This window comes from Coptis chinensis, chromosome 4, assembly GCF_015680905.1.
Source record: "Coptis chinensis isolate HL-2020 chromosome 4, ASM1568090v1, whole genome shotgun sequence".
Lineage (NCBI taxonomy): Eukaryota > Viridiplantae > Streptophyta > Magnoliopsida > Ranunculales > Ranunculaceae > Coptis > Coptis chinensis.
In genome coordinates this window covers 89,889,903-89,912,908 of record NC_141459.1, presented here as the reverse complement: position 1 = coordinate 89,912,908, position 23,006 = coordinate 89,889,903, and the positions used below count along the sequence as shown (strand labels likewise).

The following is a 23,006-nucleotide window of genomic DNA, read 5'->3' as shown; positions in this document are numbered from 1 at the left end:
TCATCTTAGGGCGTCCCTTCTTGGCAACTGCCAACGCGCTTATAAATTGCCGCGATGGTAAGATGTCCTTATCTTTTGGCCATCTTTCTATTGAGGTAAATATTTTTAAAATGATGAAACAGTTACCAGAATCGTCTATAGATGGGGAGGTTAGCATGATCGAGAGCTTAGCTCAAGATTATTTAAACTACACGTTTCGAAAACCATATGTATAAATTCCTTTCTTTTGGAACTTCAGATTTTGTAAATGACTCCTACTTAGAGGAAGTCAACACCATCCTTGAGTCCACACCGATTGTAGACCCTTCGGTTGCTCTTTATACTGAGTATGAAGACTTGCTACCTAAGCAAGTATTCATTACGCAAGATGAGGACCCTGACGAAACATCTATTGACTTTCCTTCCACCCCGGTGCTTAAACCTCTTCCCCCGGAGTTAAAATATATTCAACTTGATCCGGATGGTAGTCATCCGGTAATTATATCTTCTCTGTTATCTAAGGATGAAGAGACATGTTTAATCAGGGTGATTAGGGAACATCGGTCTGCGATTGGTTGGTCCCTAGCCGACATTAAGGGAATTGACCACTACACCATAACAACATTTTTGTGACAGAGGCTTTTTTGGTTTTGTGACGCTAAAGTGGCGTCAGAAAGGATGTGACGGCATGTAGGTGTCAGTTTGTGGTTTTAGCGTCACTATAATTCAAAAACGTATTTTAGTTTATTTAAAAAATGATAGAAAAATAGTGACGACAAATAGGGTCAGAATTATTTTTATAAACCGTCACAACTAAAACACGTGTTAGGTATGTGACATGAGATGAAGGCGTCAAGTTTCACTTCTCAACAGTTTCATCTTTCTTCTCGACCTCATCTCTCTTTCTTCTCAATCTCAAAACCCTAACGCAGAATCAATCTCTTTCTTCTCGACTTCACTCGCTAGCCATTTGTTTGAGGTAAGGTCTGGAACAATCTCTTACCAAAAAACTATAAATAAATAAATTAAAATAAAATAAAACCCTACAATTTCTCCTCACCGCCAACACCCACCACTCCACGTCTCTCTGGTAAAGTCAATTGCTCTCTCTTTTTCTATTACCGTTACTCTCAACAATTCCAGTTCTGCCCTAAATTTACTTGATAAAATCACTGTTTTTCTGTCCTAATTTTGTCAGATGTGTTGATTATTGATATTTTATTTCGGTTTGATTGTTTGTTGGCTTTTTATAATTTTTGGGATTTTTGCTTTTAATGGTTTGAGTTATTTGTAATATAGTTGGGTCCTCTCTTTCTCAGGTATGCCGTAAACCATGTATCAATTCTAAGCTTTTCTATTGTGTGCATTTTGAAAGATGATAGCATTGTAAGCTTCAAGGACTGTTACCACTTGTGTGGGAAGTTAGTGAAGGTTGAAGAGAATGGGTACCAAAGCAATAGTCCATGAAGTGAAGTAGCTCGATATCATATAAGGTCAGTTTAAGTCGTTATTGGTGCTGGTTTGTTTCTTCCCTGATGTATATGTGATCTCTTTAGCAAAAAGAAATTGGTTGACAACTTTGACACTTTCTACTTAACAGTTCAAATAGTGTTGGTTGACTTAACTTTGACACTTTCTACTTAACAGTTCAAATAATGTATGGAGATGGACCAACATAAGAAAGCAAGGGAGCATTTGCAATTTTTGATTATCTTCTAAGTGTTGGATTTTTTTGTTCCCAATCAACCATTCCATTCTGGTGTGCTTATTGTGATGTAATTGTTTTGTATGAGAAAAATATTTGCAATTACTCATCTTTTCTTTTTGTTTGCTATTGGGTTTCGATTGCAAGTTATACTAACTGTTTAGATCGAAAGTACCATGAAAATCTAGGTCTACTTCTTAGTTTTGTATGGAATTTGATATTGCAATTATTGGTTAATGAAATTAAATGAACAAGAAAAACAATTAAAAAATGAAAAAAAAATGGCGTTGTCGTTAGTTTCTTTATTTGCATAAGGTAGTATGGTGTATCAAAGAGAAACTTCACATAGGATTCATTGCTCATATGATGTATTAAGTTTGATTTGGAGTTATACTAAGTAAAGTGTACAATATTCCAACTGTAATTAGTTATCTAAGTTGTCAATCGACAAGCCAAAGGTTAGATTTACTTGCTCTTATTAGATTGGTGTGAAATGTGGATTAGGACCACCATAGATGATAAAGGTAGCTTCTTGACGATTTAGTCTCTTTTATCATCATATATTTTACTTTATCATGTATGTTGGTTCCTTCATCACCTCTCATATATTTTACTTGATCATATATCATCTCACCTCTCTCTATAGCCCATGGAAATAAATACCAAAAAACACCACGTTCCCTTCCCTTAATCACCTTCCTCACACGGTCACACCCCCTTCATTAGAGCTTTAATTTGTTCCTAGCCTTTCAACTTATTCTAATCCTTTTATTGATGAACCAAATAGCAAATTTGTATTTTCATGAAACCAGATTTAGAGCCATTGGTTCCTACGTACCTTTCGACATTTCGTTTCTAATAAGTTTGGTGACCCTAAACAAGGGCTTTAATGGAGACTTATGTGAGTGTTGTCTTTGATTAGTATGAGGTCGGGAATGATCCATATGTGGATCTGTGTGAGTGGGATGCGGGTATCCTTTAATGAACACGTTCTTTCTTTCAATGAACAAGTTCTTTTTGCTTCATAGTTTCAGTAAGATAGGTGTTAAAGCTTAAAATTTTAAATGGTATAGGAAATAATTTTGTACTACTACATGTTCAATTTTTCCATTTTCATTATTGTATGACAGGTAAAGATTAATTTTGATCCAATTTGATTTTCACCGGTGCAATTTGGTCTGATTGCTTTTTCAAAAAATCAACATTTGTTGACGATTGTAATGAATTCCGATCCATATGAGGGTTGGTGTTGGGTTGATGTTTTGAAATAGAGAAATTGGTGATGCCCCAATAACTGAATATGTTCTTTGTTGGAGTGTGTTTAGTTTAACTTTTCTATGTGGGTATATGATTTCTCTGAATATGATTTATAGAAGGAAAACATTGAGGGATTTTAAAGTGGCCCACCCCTTCGTTAAACAATCGACATTCAAACAAGCAACAACCTTCAAATAATGGATTGTTTTATTATTAGATTTCAGTATAGATTATTACTGCCTTAAAGTGAACTCTTATGCACATTATTATGTGAAATATGCTTACGCTGCAAATGATTGCACTATAAGAATGCAAGTTTTGAGGCTCTCATAAGTTCCTTAAGTGCTAGTAGTAGGTTGTGAGGGATTCCTCTCAATGGTATTACTGAATAGTTATTAGGTCGTCTCTCAATCAATTACTAGATCTCCTAAAAGTACTTTCTTTCCTTAATATTAATTGAAATTGGTTTGAAGTTTTTTATTTTGTATTTGCATTTTAGTGTTATCACTGTCTCTGATGGCTGCATTTGATACTGATTAATTTCCTTTCAAAGATCTGTATTGATAAATTGGAATAAATCAGCTAGGGCTCCCAAACTTTCTTTTTGCCTTAATCGTAGTCTTCTCGACCCCAAGCAATATCTGACAAGTTTTTTATTTTATTTTTGCTATTAATTTCATTCTTGACAAATTTCTTCTCGATTATGCTAATTTTTATTGTTAGTAACAATTTTCCCTCATTTGCTTTAATTGACAAAAGGATTACTGGAGAAGGTTATTGAAGTCTCTCTCTTAGACAGATAACTTTCGGCTTTTGGAGGGTATGTTCTTAATGTTTTTTTTTTAACAAAAATTTTATGTTTGACAACATCTCTATATCAAGTTAGGCAATGTTTTTGCGTAAATGATGTTTGACATAGTTTGATTGTGAATGTGCTTTTGAATGGCTTTGAACTTTGAAGTCATTGTCTCCCTAATTTCTGTTGGTAGAATGGTAGCTCAAAAAATTGTCAAGTCTCTCTATTGAAAATATTTCAAGACTGACAAGTAATTGAGCTTAGTAGTAATAGTGTTAAGACATCTATGATTTTTTCAAATTAACTAACTAACTCGAGAGTTATCTTTCTTTTTTCTTTCTTATCTTTGTATCTACATAATGGTAGAATGTCATGGTCGATTCAGAAAGAGTGGATTCATGAACCAAACTGAGTGAGCACTGTCTATAGGGAAGGGGTAGCTAGTTTTATTGATTTGGCACAAAAAAAGTATGAAGGGTTCACAACATGTCCTTGTCCTTGTGTAACATGTCGGAATGGGAAAAAATTGGTGTTTGACGAAGTCTGAAGGCATATAATTCAAAATGGTTTTGATCTAACGTATACTATATGGTCCTTACATGGTGAAAAACAATCGAAGTATCTTGTGGTAGACATAGTTGAAGATGAAAACATTGAAAATAGAGGGCTTGGGTTAGAGAATCTTGTTGATGCTTGTTATGGTGTACATGAAGGTGTAAGGGGTGATGTGTATGGAGGGGATACCGATCAAACTTCTGATTTTGAACAACCTTTTGTTCCCGAACCAGATTTGGGTAAAAAGTATGCTGAATACAAAAGTAAAGCCGAAGAAAAATTATACCCTTCATGTGAGGGTCCTGTGACAACTCTATCTGCAGTTGTAGAGCTTCATGACTTAAAGAAATAGTATGGTTGGTCCGGAAATAGTGTGAGCGCACTCTTGTCTATGCTAAGAACTTGGTTGCCAAAAGAAAATACTTTACCTGAAAAATGGCCAGTAATGAAGAAAATGTTGACAGACCTAGGGATGAAAGCAAAGCGCATCGATGCTTGTGAGAATAATTGCATCTTGCATTATGGGACAAAGAAAAATTTGATGATAATGGGTATGTTAAGACTGACAACCAAAAATGTCATTTTAGAGATATCATGGGAGATGAAAAGGTTGTCTATATTACCAATGTCTTGGTTGGTGATGCTCCTGTGTATGATGGTCCCCAGGATGATATTTTGTATCTACGAGATATAGTTGATGGAGGCTTCTTGATTTGGGTTGGAGGCAGGCTGCAATATGAAGATTAATTTCGTTTGTTTTTGTTCTATTTTAAGTTTTTGTTCTGTTTTAATTTGGAACTCAAGTACGAGGGACAGACAGTTTATCTATTGTTAGTTTGCGTCTTGTATGGACCTTTTGTTCATGGATATGTTTAGCAGTGAATGGACTCTTTTTGTTTATATATGTGTCCATGCTCCTTACCATTGATTGTTCATATGTGTATTGTGGTTACTTTTGCAGGTTTAGAGTTGAGTTTACTAACCCTTTTTTAACTCCGCCAATGCAACTCATAAAGAATTTGCATTGCCGGTCTCAAGCCCGGATAAAGGAGGAGAGAGAAAGGTGACTACTGTGTATTACTACCATGGATTGATTGATTTATTATATCATTTTAGGTTCTTGGACAAGGTAGAGGTGGAGAAGTTTGAGGGTTTTGCAGCAAGGTAATTAAGGTGAAAGGTAGGCATCAGTTTCTGGTGGTTATATTGAATAGATGAAGAATGCTATGATGGTTGTGTTTTGCGTAAAACCGAGGAGGGAAGAGTAAGAGTGGGAGTTGTTAGATGCATGCATCAACCCAAAGGATCCGAAAGCAATGCAAAGAGGCTTAACCTAGCTAGTGATAACTATTGCCGTATTTGATCAGTTTTATAGAAGCTCATCATTACGTTTTATGTGCAATGTGTTCTAATTAGTTTTTGTTTATGTCCACAGGAAGATAGTGAGAAGACCGGTAAGGTTACATCTGCGGGAAATGTACTTCTTGCATTTTTCAAGTATACCGTATGGATTCAACTGTTAATGCGGTATGTAAGTTCTATCTGCATCTTTCTTTGTGAAACCATCATTCTTATAGACTTTACTTGAAATGGAAAAAGAAAACTTAGCTTCTATGGATATAGCTACCATGTTAGAAAACTTTACCTGTACTTTACGTTTGTGTAACAGGCTCGTGAGAAGTTTTTGTCATTGCGGAAAGGCACAAAGATGGATATAGCTACCATGTTAGAAGAGGTAATTTCTTCTATGTGATGGTGACCGTGGGTCTTCACCCCTTTCCGAATCTTCACAACTAAAATCATGCATCAGCAGATCTTTCCAAGTTGTTGATGTGCGTAACAGACCCTAATTATGATTTTTATTTTTTAGTGCTTGTAGAGTTTCCTTGGTCTCTTCATTAAATTATCAGTTTGGCGATACAGTACCTATTGCTGATTTACTATTTAGTGCTTGTCACTGAAATTTTACACTTCTGGAATAGGTATGAGAATGCAAAGGCCACAAAGACGCGTTTTTTCTCTTGGTGCAGATCTTTCTTGAAAAGCGGGACATGGTCACAAATTCACAATGTGGCTTGTCAGCCTAGCAGACCAAACATCCAATACTGAGCTCATTAGGGTAACCTTGTACTTGGATTGCATTAGTGCTTGCGTTTTATGGTTTGGGGGCACCCTTTTCCATCTTTTCTGAACTCCCAATTCTTCTTCTTTTCAATTTTTTTGATCAAACTCTAACTAGGCAGTTAGGTAGTGTACATAAATGGGAGTTGTATAGTTATTTATTTTTATTCTTTTCTCCGATATAATGGGTATATAATATGAGAAATACAAAGAGCCCTCTGTTTATTCTCCGAGAGACAGTTTTATTGTCTCGTTGTTCGGGATTTTAATCTCGAGAAAAGTCTTTGATGGAAAAAGTTATTCTCCTTTATCTTCTTCTCTTCCACCTAGAAGGTCTTCCGTGTACTTTTATTGTTCCAAGTTTCAGTCTTTTTGCTTCTTTTTGTTGTTTTATCAAGTGGGGTTTGTTCATTTTGTTTTAATTTGTTGGGTTCTCTTTATTTGTCTTTCTTTGGGCGTTGATTTGAATATTTAATGAGTTTTTGCAATGGAGTATGTTCATTTTGTTTAAATATTGAAGTAAGTGGTCTGTTGATGGAGTTGGGCGTTAGGGTTTTGTGGGTTTTAGGTTGCAGATGGGGTTCTTTGTTTCGTTTGAATAATTAATAACTCTGTCCAAATTATTGCTTTTTTTTTTTTTTTGGTTTTGTTTTGAATTTATGATGAGTGTTTTTAGATTTGTTCAAAATATTGAAAAAAAAACGAAACAAAATGGGCTACTGATGGAGTTAGGCGTTGGTGTTTTCTGGACTTACAGGTTACAAAATGCAACTCCTGTTAGCTACACATAAGTGTGTGAAAAGAGAACCAATAAGGAGGATGATTTATTAGGACCTTTAGTTGGAGAAGGTTTGCGGCCTGAGATTTATACTGAAGAACATGAGAAGCTACTTGGTACTTGTGGGTCGACTTGGGATCTGTTTGTTGATGGTTATACAAAGGATGGAGTAAGCATTTATGATCCGATAAATGGAAAGACATGTCACCAATGCAGGTTTGAGTTATGTGGCCTCGTTCTTGTGTGTTAATGCTTCTTACTGTTTTCATTGCTAGTTTTCTTTGCTTTCTAAAATTTGATTAATACTTTGGCTAGGAATATTCTCTTAGGTGATGGGAATAATTTTTTAGAATGGTACTATTCTTCTAGTCTACAGGGTGTTATAAAGTGAAAGCGCTGCGGCTTTGAAGTAAAAAAGATATCACGCTACAATAACTGCAACTTTTTCAATAATCAAGCAAGCACATGCACTTGGTTGCTTTCCTAGAGTCAAGGTTGTTCATACATCTACAAAGTTCCTTGGGCAAATATACATACCTGAAATAAATTGGATCCTTATGCTTCTCTGCATCGCTGTCACTGCTGGATTCAGAAATTTTTGGAGTCTGTTAGTGGGACAATGGATGCTTATCTTCGATACTTCAAACAGGTAGGTGATTTAGTGTTGTTGCATTCTACTGTAAGCAAGCTTTACACGTTTAGGCTATTGAACCTTCGACTTTGGTTGTGTACTCAGGGTTACGAGTTATTACATCAAATGGAGCCATATATTAACCAGGTTTGTTATGCTTCCTTACTAGCTACTATACTTGGTTCAGTTTGGTTGCAATTATAAATTGGATTCACACCATGATCACTTTTGTTCATTGTTGTTATCATCACTATCATTGTTATTTGGTTCTATGGGGTCAGCCCTGGTTTCTCAAGAGTCACTTCTGTTCTGCTATGGTCAGTTACCCTGCGGGGTTGGTGATGTTAGTCCTCCAGCCAGGTTGACTATGATGTGGATGCTTATGTGGTTATGTGGAACAAAGTTTATCTTTATAGAGGTGGTAGCTCGTGTGATGTGACGGGACAACACACATGGTAATGGCATGTCATGTTTCTTGTTTAATACATGTTCCTTGGGTTGTAACTTGTAAGCAACAATGTCTACTGTTTTTTCTTTTTATTTTATTTTATTTTTTGATAAGAATTGGTTGCAAATATTGTACTTCCATTTCTCATATCTGCCTAAGAAGTTTTTGGATACACTTTTGTATGGTTCAAAGATACACCTTTATATATATGATAACTGCGGAGAAGAATAATATGGTGGCTTCTACCTCGCGAGGAAGTTGTTGATCTTGTAAGTCGGGGACATCTTCTAAAACTGGGGTTGATCGCCTTCCCAAAGAATTGAATGAGATGAGAATTAAAGATGACATGACCATGATGATAATAAGGTTTGGATTTTTATTATTATTATTTGTTGGTGTTATATATTCGGGCTCTAGAAATTGTTTTTAATACTTGCTTTGGACAATGTAGGATTTGGAAACCACTTTTGTGAATGGTAATGGAACGAGATCGGTCGATAATTGCAACCACAATGGGTGGTCGAAATGGGCAACCCAAAACAGGTATTCGTTATTTTCCGAAAGTAAAAAGTTTAATAGATAGTTTTATAAACATTACGATTTATTTGGAGACCCGAGACATCCATTTATGTCTTTTAACAATTTGACTCTTAATTTTGTAACGGACTATCTCGCATATGGCGTAACGTGTTGTCGCGACCGGGTTCATTTGGTGTTGTATTTCGTGTAGATTGAACTTAGTTTTATGCGACTTAGTGTTAAGAGTGCAATTTAATTGTTTGGTTGTATCCCCGCATATATCTTTCCACCGCGTTTAACAATCTTCCATGTTATTTGATGCAGGCCAAGTGTTTGGAAACTAGTGAAGCGGTTGCTATAAAGAAGGTTCTACGGGACAAGAGATACAAGAACAGAGAACTCCAAATTATCGTTTACTTGAGCATCCTAATATTGTTCAACTAAAGCATTTTTCTTTTCAACTACCGACAAGGATGAGGTGTACTTGAACCTTGTATTAGAATATGTCTCAGATCGTTTACCGGGTCGAGAAGCATTATAGCAGGATGAGTCAATATATGCCTATTCTCTTTGTGCAGTTATACACATATCAGGTAAAGTCTTGTCTATCTGTAACTTTTGGCTGTTTTTAATTCTTTTCAGTCCTTTTGTATTAGTATTATATAAGACATACTTTTTAAGTATTCCTGTTATTCCTTGCCTTACACTCGTGTTTAGGATATATGTAGGTGGATATTTCTTTTTCAGTCTTTCCATTTTACCGAAATTTTTGTTTATCATATTATTTATTTGTTCAACATTTTTATGCTTTGTAGATCTGTCGAGCACTTGCTTATGTACATGGTGTTAGTGGAGCTTGTCATCGTGACTTTAAACCACAAAATTTATTGGTGAGATTCTGCTCCTCAATGTTTACCCTTTACTTTAAAGGATGTGTATTGACTGCAATTTATGTTAGTTTTAGCTGGGTATAATTGTTTCCAACCGACCTTTGAAGTACTGTTTGTTGTAGGTTAATCCTCACACCCATCAGCTTAAGATATGTGATTTCGGAAGTGCAGGGAAGTTGGTAAGTTGTCAAACAATAGTTTTATAGCCCTACTGGGTTATGATATGATAAGGCTTGACATTGATATTTTTGTTATATAGGTACCTGGCGAACCCAATATATCATACATATGCTCAAGATATTATAGGGCTCCATAACTAATATTTGGAGCTACAAAATACACGACATCCATTGATATGTGGTCTGTTGGTTGTGTCTTAGCTGAGCTTCTCCTTGGACAGGTTTGTGTACTTATTGACTTGATTAGAAAAAAGGGCAAAAAAGTTATTTCTTTCCTCTTATGTATTGCTTGCAATTTAGTACGCAACATCCACTTTAATGGAAATTTGATGGATTAAACATGATATTTGTCCAAATTTCAACACTAGGGTGGGCTGAAAACATTGGCATATTCTTGATTTTGGGTAAAAATATTGTGTCTACTCTTGGAGAAATGATGTTTTTGGTGGTATTTATTGGCCGAGTGTTTATTCTAAACCACATACTGTTTTATTAATTGTTTGATATATTCGGAAAGGAAACAAAACTAGAGCCTTTTCTTGTGGTATTATTGTATGATTCACATTTTTAGCTGTGATTAGTCTATCTGTGATTAGTCTATCTGAGCCATTCTGAGGCACTTCCTTTATAAATTTTTATCCCATTATGGATTGTGTACATATATTTGCACAGAAATCTATATGGCCATGACAAAGCTGTAGTGGGTGCCTTTGCTCATTGACAGACTAACCATCCTATTGACTTGTTTTGTTGCTTCCGTGGATCCTTAGCGTGTATATTGACTAGTCAATAGCTTGTTTTAGTGGTTCCTTAACTTGTATTGACTAAGGTATAGTTGAAATGAATCTTTTTCTTTTTATAAAGGGAAAATGCACATCACCGAAGATCTGTAGCTGCCAGCTTGGTCCAGGGTGTGTATGTTTTAGAGCGAGACCGCCAGGAGAATCGTCAAGGACCCCATGCTCTTGCTTCTTAGGATGTGATCTTGAGTTGTTGTATAGGGATTATATTGAAATAGTATGTTGGTAGATTCTGCTATATCCATACATCTATATCTTTTAAATGTTTTTCATTTAGTGATATATATACTTAGTCAAATTTTGGTGATGGTTATGACTAAGATTTTCCTTGTGTATAATTGTTTGTCAAGTCTTAATTATATTATGTGTTTGGGGTATATGTGGTTGTATTTATGCAGGTGATTTCAGGGGAAAAAAAATATAAATATTATGATGGAAACCAAAAACAAATATTATTTTTTTTTTAAATAAATATTATTTTGTGACCGAAAGGCCGCCGAAGAACATTTCTTAAAAAAAGACAAATTTATAATTACTGACGGTATATAGGCGTCAGTAAATATATCTAAAAACAAGACAAATTTATAATTACTGATGGTACAGAGGCGTTAGTTTATTTTGGCGCCAAGTTATAGCGCCAGTTTTTGGGGGGATTTGAAAGTTCAATAGTGACGACAATACACCAATTTAGTGACGGTGTGAAGGCGTCAGTAATACAATTTTAGTGATGGCGTAGAGGTGTTAGTAATGCACATTTAGTGACGGTAGAGGGCCAAGAATATTTCAATTAATGACGCATATTACGCCATAAATATTTCGACACCAACACGGGCGCTTTAAATTCCAACGCCTCTTAGCGCCACAAAATAATTCGACGCCGCCTCCTAGCGTCACAAAAGTCTTTCGCTCATTTGTAGTGGACCCTAATGTTTGCACTCATCATATCCATTTGGAGGATAACGCGAAGACTTCTCGTGAACCTCAGCGTCGCTTGAACCCTGCCATAAAAGAGGTGGTTAGGGAAGAAGTCTTACGATTATTCGATGCGGGTATCATATACCCAATCTCTGATAGCGAATGGGTAAGTCTCATTCATGTAGTTCCTAAGAAATCGGGGGTTACCATGGTACGTAACGCTAAGGGTGACTATGTTTTCACACAAGGTCCTATGAAATGGAGAATCTATATTGATTACAGACATTTAAATGCTATGACATGAAAGGATCACTTTCCTTTACCTTTTATAGATCAGATGCTCGAACGTCTAGCTGGTCATGTTTTTTATTGTTTTCTGGATGGCTACTCTGGCTATTTTCAGATTATTATTGATATTGATGACCAATAAAAGACTACATTCATGTGTCCCTTTAGAACGTATGCCTATAAACGAATGCCTTTTGGCCTTTGTAATGCTCCTGGTACCTTCCAGCGGTGTATGCTTCATATATTTAGTGACATGGTAAAGCGCTTTATGAAATAAAGTTTTCATGGATGATTTTTCTATCTATGGAGACTCCTTCACAGATTGCTTATCTAACCTGTCTAAGGTTTTGACATGGTGTGAAGAAAAGAGCCTCGTTTTAAATTGGGAAAAGTGTCATTTCATGGTGAAAAAGGGCATAGTACTAGGTCACATTATATCTAGCGATGGCATCGAAGTAGATAAGGCCAAACTAGATAAGATAGCGACTCTACCTATACCACAGACTGTCTGTGATATTAGAGCCTTTCTAGGCCATGTAGGTTTTTATAGGCTTTTATTAAAGATTTCTCAAAATAATAGGGCCTTTAACTAATCTGCTTTTAAAGAATGCCATCTTTGATTTTAATTTTAATTGTAAGCGTGCTTTTGAAACTTTAAAAGCTGCCCTAACCTCTGCACCAATTATCTGACCTCCCCGATTGGTCTAAACCTTTCGAACTCATGTGTGATGCTAGTGATTATGCAGGTTGGTGCCGTCTTGGGACGTAAACTAGATAATAAGTCCACTGTTATTTATTATGCTAGTAAAACCTTAAACGATGCTCAACGGAATTATACAACTACTGAAAAAAGAATTCTTAGCTGTCATTTATGTTTTAGATAAGTTTAGATCCTTATTTGGTTGGTTCTAAAACTTTAGTTTACACGGACCATGCAATTTCTAAGGTACCTTCTTGCAAAGAAGGATGCTAAGCAGAGATTAATCCGATGGATTCTTCTCCCGCAAGAGTTCACATTAGAAATAAAAGACAAAAAGAGGGTCGAAAACATAGTTCTTGCCACCACTTATCTAGACTTACAAATGACGATGATAGTGATTCTGAGTCCATACCAGACTCTTTTCCTGATGAGCATCTGTATGCTATTTTTTCAGCACCTTGGTATGCTGACATTGTAAATTATTTAGCGGTTGATGTTATTCCTTAAAATTGGTTAAGAAATGAACGTAAGAAGTTATTGGCCAGAGTTAAGTTATACTACTGGGATGAGCCCTACCTTTTTAAGTATTGTGCCGATCAGATTATTCGTCGTTGTATTCCCCAGTGGGAATATAATGAAGTTCTATCGTTCTGCCCTGACAAAGAGGGTGGTGGCCATTTTAGTGGAATGAAAACAGCCGCTAAAGTTCTTCAATGTGGATTTTATTGGCCTACCCTTTTTAAGGATGCCCAAGTGCATTGCAAGACGTGTATTCGTTGCCAACAACTTGGGCGAATCACAAAGCGTAATATGATGCCATTAAACCCAATCATGATAGTAGAAATTTTTGACGTTTAGGGCATTAATTTCATGGGTCCTTTCCTTGTTCCCCACGGTTTCATTTATATTCTAGTTGCCGTGGACTACGGGTCTAAATGGATAGAGGCCATGGCTTGCCATAGCAATGACCATAAGACAGTTGTATTTTTTATTAAGGAGTATATTTTCTATCATTTTGGTATTCCTAAAGCCATCATTAGTGATGGTGGAACACATTTTTGCAACAGAGTTGTTGCATCTCTAGTGAAAAAGTATGGAGTTACACACAAGGTAGCAACTCCTTATCATCCACAAACTAGCGGACAAGTAGAAGTTTCTAATAGGAAAATCAAAAAGATTTTAGAAACAACTGTAAATCCTGATAGGAAAGACTAGTCGGGCGTCTATCGGATGCCTTATGGGCATTATAGGACGGACTTTCAAAACTCCTATAGGTATGTCTCCCTTTAGACTTGTATTTGGGAAACCTTGTCATTTGCCCGTTGAATTAGAGCACCGTGCTCTGTGGGCTATAAAAAGCCTTAACTTCAATATTGATGAGGCGGGTGTCAAACGCAAGTTGCAATTGAATGAACTTGAGGAAATCCGTAGCGATTCTTACGATCTCGCGAAGTATTATAAAGCTAACATGAAACGTGTTCATGATAAGCAAATCTTGCGCGAAAGAGTTTGTGGTCGGTCAAAAGGTCTTGCTTTTACAACTCCCCGCCTACATATTTTTCCTGTGGAAACTAAAACCCGTTGGTCCGGTCCTTTTCAGTTATCAAGTCACCCCTACGGGGCAATCACCTTGGTAAATCCCAAGGACAATAGTACCTTTCAAGTTAATGGTCAACGGTTAAAACATTTTCACTTAACTGGCCCCTCGATGTAGAGGAAGTCCTTTTCTGGGACCCCCGCCTATGAGGATCGACCTTTGTCATTTGGTGTACTTCCTTTCACTTCCATATAGTGGTAAGTGCACCATTCAGTTAACCGAGCCCTCCCTATAGAGTGTGTGGCTATAAGTACCGGATCCTAAGTCCACGTTTGACATAATTCACGTTTTCCACTTTTGCATGTTTTCTCGATTTTTGAGTCATGTTCCTCTATGGGGTGAATTATGTATTTATTATTTTTCATTTTTCTTATAATAAACTAATAAAAAAAATTAAATAAAAAAAATAAAAATTCTAAAATCATAGAAATAGCAATCCAACAAGTCTTGGGAATCTGACTTTAAACGACCCACGTTTAAAACAAATTTTGTGTTTAAAAAATTGTTTGGGGGTGGGCAGTCTTTCTATCCGGATTGCTCGAACTTTCCATTTGTGTTGCTTAGGCCCATTAGTCGTAGTTCATTCGGCTTAACGTTATCTATAACTTAGATTTCCTTCGTTCGCATAACTTACGTCACACACCCACTTCGAGGCATTTTTCCACCTTCTTATACGTCACCCATGGTTGGAATTAAGTGTTTTATGGATCATTAGATTGGAAATTCTCTACTGATCATTTCCATAACTCATTCGCCAAAATCGGACCAGTAACGAAGCGGCAAATTGAATTTGAAATTGCGCGAAATATCGAAAAAGTTCGGAATTCGAATTGGGCTTGGGCCCAAACCGCATGCACGTGCGTGGCACATGCGTCTCCTTCCTTCCCAAAACGCAAACAGTCGGTTTCCTTTTCCATCCCGCCAGTTAACAAGGTTTAAAGGAAAACCTAACAACCAAAAAAAAAAAAAAAAAAAAAAAAAAAGAAAAACAAACACCTATTTACACCACGCCCATTGTTAACCACCAGCCCGAGTTCTCTCAAACAAAATTCCCACACCACCGAAAACAGCTGCCAATTTAAGCTTCCAACTTGCCACCATACCCACCATCTCCACCACCATTGTTTTTAGTTGTTTTTCATCACACTCGCCTACTCCACCATCTACAAAACCATTGTTTGTTTCAAAAACTTCAATGGCACTACGACGAAGAATATTGCCGGAGCACGCGTTTGCTGCCGACCGCTTCGTGCCATTTTTCGACGTGGAGATGATTAGGAGAAATTGGAATAGACTGTGGTACTCAACATAGGATTTTTACCACTATGATTTGGTAGAACAATTCTATATGAAGAAAGAGGTGGAGGGGGATCGAATTTTTGTTAAGGTTGCGGGGAGAAGGAGGGAAGTAACGAGACAGTTGTTGGCTGAGCTTTTAGGCGTTACGCCTGAAAGCAACCTAGAAAACTACCATTCAGGAATCCCAGTATACTGGATTTCCTGCTTTGATGAAAGATACTGTCGTGGAAGGTGAATACAGTCCGAGTTCTCATTGCATCCAGCCAGTCAAGTCGGAGAACCAACCAACCGATCAGAGCTCGATTGGATTGGTAGGAACGTCCTCGGGAAAGAAAAAGTCGGCGACATCGGTCCGCAATGTCCGCGACGCGTTCTCGGATTTTGCAAACGAATAAGTATAATTTCTGCATCTTCGATTTAATTTTTAATGTGATTAGAGGAGTGGGAAAGAGCATTGTGCCTCTTCCCGTATTGATCACTAAGATCATGCTCTCATTTAGAGCTGTCACAAAATCTGCTCCTATTAAGATCAAATTGCATTCTAATGCAAGTATTTATACGGATTGCATCCAAGAGACTTGGCCGTTGTCTGAAGGAAATGTAGTGGGGAGTTGGAGGATGAAATGGAAGATATGACATGTCTGGATGAAGATGCATTAGATAGTTGTAGTTCTAATTTAGAACGCATGCAAGTGTTGCAAACTGGCTTGCGTTGCGTTTATGGTATTTGTGAAGATATCCGAGATAGACAGATTGTAGTTCGAAATAAACAAACGAACCTTCAGACGAGAGTTGAAATGCTCGAAAGGGGTTAGGAAGATATCTTGTCTAACATGGAGACTATCCACCAGCGCCACCCAAGCCCAAGATGCGATCAGATCGGAGATGGAAGCACAGCGCTTCTTCCGAATAGAGATCCTACGACGCATGCCACCCTTGGAGGGTTCTGTTTCAGATGAGTCTGAGAGGCATGAGCGTCGTCGCCGAAGAACAGATGGCGCAGGCAATTCATCCCAGGACCAATCTCCATCTCATGGTCCATCTTCATCACATGGCTAGGTGTTCACCATTAGTTTGTGTTCGCTGTTATTTCATTGTTTTTATTGTTTTATTAGTTGGATTTTAATTCAGTAGTTAAATTTAAATATTAATTTGTTTGTTTTATGTTGTTTGGATTTAAATTTTTTTAATATAATTGGTTATTTTCGAATTGTGCGTGTTTTTATCATTAATACCACCTTCCCGAATTGTTTGGGGGTGGTAATATTTATCTAGAGCATAATTCGTTATATAATCATCTTCGTAGAAGTTGTCTTGGAGTAAAGGTTGAGAATTTGGCCGATATCGGCATATCTATGATTATGTGTGGTGGTAGCATGAAATCTAGGAGAGTTTAGAAGTTACTATTCTAAATCCAGTATAAAAGATACCAAGGTTGTTATAAAATTAAGAATATGGTTTGTTTCCGTTTTCGGGTTTGAAAATTTTCTATTTTCGGAAATTGCCTTAAACAATTTGGCAACTTGCCGATTCGTTTTGGAAGCTCAGAACCTATTTAAACTTCCTTCATTCTACACTCACAACCCACACTACACCCCACCATCATCTCTCACCTTTCACTCCAAGCTTTTCCTTCTTTTTCCTTGTAAACTTCTACTTCAAGACTTTACTTACTTTTTAGTAGAGCGCACACCGCTACCAAGTTGAGCGTGACTCGCGCCCAAAACAGTGTAAATCCAAAACACCCGAAAGCGCAAATCAAGGCGCACCTGACGACCTCCGTAAACACGAAAATTTCCAATTTTCTGAGGGTTGTTCCAGGATTTTTGGAGCTATTCCAAAGAGTAGTTGAGATGACATCTCCTATAGTCATACCTGAACAGTTTTTCGAAGACGTGTTGGGAACCGAGACCTATGGACATTGGTTCCGAAATAGGATCCCGCTTGATTAGGATGGCGCCATCCATCGGTAAGTGATGACGATTTATATTCAAAGACGACTCCATTTGCTTATTTCTACGACCACGTTAGTTTCTATTGTAATCGGGATGGAGAACAAGAATTCTCCATCGTAGTCGGCGACACGACACTAGAATTCAATAAATATGTGGTAGCTTTAGTTTCGGGATTACCAATACCGATCCCCGTTCACACATGGGGATATATGACCGATAATGCATACCTTTATGATTATACATATTTCCATGAGTATTATGGGGAGGGTATTTTGAGTAATGGACCGTGGGCTTATATAGCATTGCCTTGGTAGCCTCGTCCCTAAACGTAGGCACTACCATGTTATTCATCCCGATGAATATTTTGGGGAATGGCGGTTCACTACGCAAACAAGATGCTGCTGGTGATATTTTCCTCGCTTTTAGCCGAGAGACGTCGCCGATATGACATTCCCCGAAGTTTTAGTCGCTAGTCTTAAGAGAGCCCAAAGCATGAGGCGAAGTATCTTCTTATGCCTATTTTTGGTAAGCCGCATCACGCGTAGTTGTTTACCTCAGATTACGCAGGCCCAATTCACGATTGGAAAAGGGTTGAAGTCATGAGACCCACCAATTGGGTGGTTCCTCATCGCGAATTATGACTTGGCGGGATGGATGTGCAGCCTCATTTGGTCGCCCCGCACATCCCATCAAACATAATAACACTTAACAAGGTTAACATTAGTAGATGATAAATGGCATGCAAGCTTGGCAAGTTATAATGGCCCGGCAGATCTTGAAGGAACCTCATCTCTTTGATGAGGAGGAGGATGCTTAAGCGGGAGATAAGGTAAGTTTTTAGCTTTGTTATTGTCTGCTTATGTCCCAAGCAATTTAATTATGTTAACCCCATAACGGGTAGAACTCTTATAGAGTTGCGTCAGTTTTTCTTCCTATATTAGTATGTTCTACCCTTGTTTTGCAGATGTTCCAGAATTTCACGTGTTTCCATGGTATTTTCCTACCCTCGTTATTTAAAATACTTTGAGGACAAAGCATACATTTTTGTTTGGGGGGGCATAGAAACACGTATAATTAAGGCATCTGTTAGGATATAGATATGTATAATATGCACTTGTTTTCTAGTTAAAATTTTAAAAATTCAAAAATATAAATAAATAAGTTTATGCTATACACTTAGGAATATTGGTATTGTTTTCTTTCTCTATGCTCTTAATAATCTAGAAGTCTCACGTAGCTTTTGCATTAGAATAATTTTTAGAAACTTAGGTTAATATGTATGTAATAATCTTTGCATCTATCTATAAATATATTACATGAGTATCTATGATTGTTAGTAGTAAGTTTCTGAAATCTAGGCTAGAGTACTTATTCTACAAATCCTGTTAGAATATAGCCTAAAGCCTTATATGAGTGAAACATTTGAGAAATGACACAAGGGAGAAGTAAAATCCGGATAGAGAAATCACACGTCCACTTGCTTGATCACTATACCATATCCTAAGCGAGAATTTAGGCCCTCTTTGGATCGATATAGCCAGAAATTCAACCCTTATGAAATTATTTTTCCGCTAGTCACCCCTCTGAGCCTTTCCTTAACCTTCCATAAACCGCAAATCCTTTACCCCGCATACAAAACAAAACAAAATAAAAAATTTAACTTACCCAATCTAGAATAAGTCTGAGAATAGAATGAGTGAAGAAAGAATAAGAGAAAAACCTGTGTAATAAAAAATTAGTTAGTTGCTTCAGGAAAAGAAAAGAAGTTTCCATCCAAGGAAAAGAAAAAGAAAAATAGAAATAAATAAAAACTCCAAAAATAGAATAAAAGGGAGTCAAAAGCCAAAGAAAATAAAAAAAAAATGGCTAAGGATGGAAACAAAGTGTAGAAGCAAAAGTAAATAACAAGGTTTTCTCTAGTTACATAATATGAAGACTCTATTATCTCAGACTTGTTCTTTTTGAATATCCATTTTCTTCCTTCTTAAACCATCTCCTAATCCCCGCAACACCTAATAAAGACCTCTAGCTCAATTAGGAATAGGTTAGTGTGATAGTAAGTGGCAAATGTGTTTGATCGACTCCGGCTTCCTTGTTTGTCATTGAGATTAAGGTAAAGTGTGCCCATCGCATTAATCGAGTAGCTGAAAAACTTGAGCGGAAAAAATCGAGTGGGTTTTGTCTTGACATTTATGTGAGGACCTACTTAAGGGCGTTATTCGAAGTTTTCGTAAAACAGACCTCGCTATTGCATTTCATAGTATTACTCATTGTATATATGTTTATTGTAGATGATTGATTATTATGCATATATTAGCTTAGGTTTCGACTTGATTATTCTATATTCATTGCTAGTGAAATGTATAGTTAATTTAGAGCATGAATAAGGAAACAATAGTTTTATTTCTTAGTCGTTGTAGTATAGATGAAGTTTGTGAGTACCTTCACTGGAAAACTCTCACGAGGCTATAACTCGTTCACTAGGGAATTCCTAGTGGTTTAAGGCCTTGTTGCATATGGTCAATGCAATCGCACTCAGCGAAACGAGATTAGTTAGAACTCCATTTTTGGTCACTTATTCTAATTTCTCATATTTGCTTGAGGACAAGCAAAATGCTGTTTGGGGGTGGTTTGATAAGAGCCCAAAACTGTAGTTTTAACTCCTTAATAATCATACTTTTAGACCAATTATGTGAGTAATAAATAAGAGTTAACACTGATTACGTGTTTTTTATGTATTTCAGGCAGTAAAGTCAATTATGTGCAGAAATGTGCATCTTTGGTGAGATAAAAGAGCAAGGATTGGTTGCTAAGAAGTTCTGTGATAAAGGCCAAGATTCAAGGAGACAAAGCCTTTCTAAAGCCCGGTAAAAGCTAAGAAGTCAAAGTCAACGCGGGCAGAAACAGCACACAAAGTCAGCAGAACTTCCGAAGGCCGTATCTTTGGACTCAGACCTCAAAATTGGGTCTACCTTATGTCAAAACGACCGGCTCGGAAAGAGCTTTCTAATGGTCCAAGTCTTGACCCAATCAAAGGAGCAGAAGTGGATGAAACGTCTGTTGAAGCCAAATCCAGCTGAAGAGCCCTTTTCGGACTAAAAGAATTAGGTTTTGGGCCCGATTTTCCGGCCCAAAACATGGCTCCAAGCCCATGCACGATTTTTGGATCTGAAGCATATAAAAAGAAAAGCTTAGCTCTTTGTTGATGGTAGCTAATTAGACCTAAAACTATAGATAATTCTAGATCTATTTTTAATTGTTTTTAATTAAGTTTAGTTTCAATTCAATTCTTGTTTTAGATTAAACTCTTAAATCATTGTTCTTCATCGATTAGATAAATAAAATAGTAGATTCTTGTTCATTTCGATTTTGTCATTTACAATTGTTTAGATCTAAATTCCTTTATTACTTGTTATTCATTTCCCAGTTATTACCTAAGATTTCAATTATTGTTTAGACAAATTGCATAAAGATAGAATTTTTATATGATGTCTAGTTTTAATTCAATGGAAATGATAGTTGTATGAATCAAGGCTAAACCTCCATTAGAGGGGTTGAAGAAGCCTTGATGAGGCTAAACCTCCAAATTTGGAGGCCCAACAGTGTTTATAAGCCCAATAGTTTGTGGGCTAGCCAGTGTTTATAAGCCCAATTATCTTTGTTGACTTTTGAGTAATTTTTGGATGGATTCCATGGGTACTGATTTGTTTTAACTAAATTGCACAAACCCAAAAATCACTTGGATTTGCAGTGTCACAACTTGTGAAACACTACATGAGCCATTGGATGGGGCCTCTAACCTCTTGTGGTTTTACAGTTTTACTAGATCACAATTGGATAAACATCCGAACGGGCAAGATTAATAATTCAAGTACGTCTTTTTTGTGAAATTGTCTTTAGCGGTTTCGAGACCCCAATTCATCATTTTTAAGTAAACCGAAAAATATAGCATACTTGGGCAGGACCAGGCCCTCATAACATGGAGAAAAGAATGATGATTTTGTAGCTCTCCTGCTCATCTTGAAGGATTGGAAGCATAATTTTCATTATATAGTTAGTAATTTCAAGTTTTCGACTCCAAATGACAAGCGATTTCAACAAAAAAAATCCAAGTTTGTGGGTCAGTACTCAGTAGAAGCCCCAACTAGAAAATTTAGCCTCTGAAGAGCTCAAACCCACAATTAGACAATGTAATACCCAAGCTAGAGACGCTTTGGCAATTACATAGCCTAAGATGGAGTCAAAACGAAGCTTACCTGAACGAAAAACTGGTCATTTAAGTTTCTTCATTTCTTGGCACCATGTAATTTTCATTAATCAAGTAATACTTGGATATCAAGCAAATATTGTGAGCACTAATCACTTCCAAGTTTTACAAGGAAATGAGGACAGGGACGCAGAAGCAATTGAGCAACAAGAAGTACAAAATAGCATACCACAAGATACAAATGTGGAGAATGTGCTGGTGATTATCCCACCAACAGTTGAGGAACGAGAAATGGAGCAGTTGATGATGCTGTCATTGAAGCAATGGAGACTGAAGTTCACATGTCAGGCTCTGCCATAGCTGACAAGGAGAGTCCTAACTTAGCATCCCCTCCTGATCTAGATAAAGGCAAGGCAGTTGAGAGCTTGAATAGGCGAGTAGACTCCTATTCTTCTTCATCCACAAGATATGCAAAGCAACCCTTTTCCACTACTGGAGATGGAAACATGCTCAAACTATTGAATGAGGTAAATTCACTGCTAAGATTGGTTAATTGGGCTGACTTTGCAGACGATGATGATAATGCCGAAGAGGGTGAAGAACCTTGGCAGACGGTAGCAAAGAAAAAATATAAGCCTGCATGGATGCTGCAGGAGCATGCTGATGACGAAGATAACTCAGAGGATGGTAATGAACCAAGGCAGATTCAAAAGAAGAAAGGAAGCAAGACAACGAGAAAAAATGAGGATCTGACTCCTCTTCCACCCAGGGCTAGAAACATTCCAGCAAGATATAAATGAATTACTTTTAATTTACTGGAAACACGCATGGTTTAGAAATTAGAGTGAAGGCTTTATCACCTTCATGGAATATCTTTTTTGGATTCAAAGTGGGAACTTAATCCAGCTCGGGAGATGCTTAATCCCTATATTGTAACCTTATTATTATATATAATATTCACATTTTGCCTACAAAAAAAATCAAGATTCGGTTCCTCATAATAGTATCCTATGTGTACCTTGGTATTCCTAACCGTCCACTCATTTTTGTTCGATCCCCGGTATGGTAATCCATACAATAGTAAAAAAACCCATACAGTTGATCTTTTGTACCCGCTTCAAACTATGATGACCAATCAACCAATCTTGGGGTAAAGAGCGTTTCTACTGTTTATGTTTACATTCTCGCTTAACTCTTGTACCTAGGGAATGAGACTCATTCTTTTTACTGCCAATTTCTAAGCTGTTTTGTTTCACTCATATAACTATTTGGTTTAGTTCATCAGCCGAATAATGAAAAAAAATAGGTAAAAAAAAAGTTCAAGTCCTAACGAATCGCACGTAGAGATATTGATAACACACATGGAGTTAATAGTATTTCATAACTA

The 23,006-nt window shown here is 36.9% G+C and overlaps 1 pseudogene; it reads left to right on the top strand.

Moving 5' to 3' along the window:
* Positions 1 to 6,360: 6,360 nt before the first annotated feature.
* Positions 6,361 to 10,196, top strand: LOC147505540 (shaggy-related protein kinase epsilon-like; annotated as a pseudogene).
* Positions 10,197 to 23,006: the final 12,810 nt, after the last annotated feature.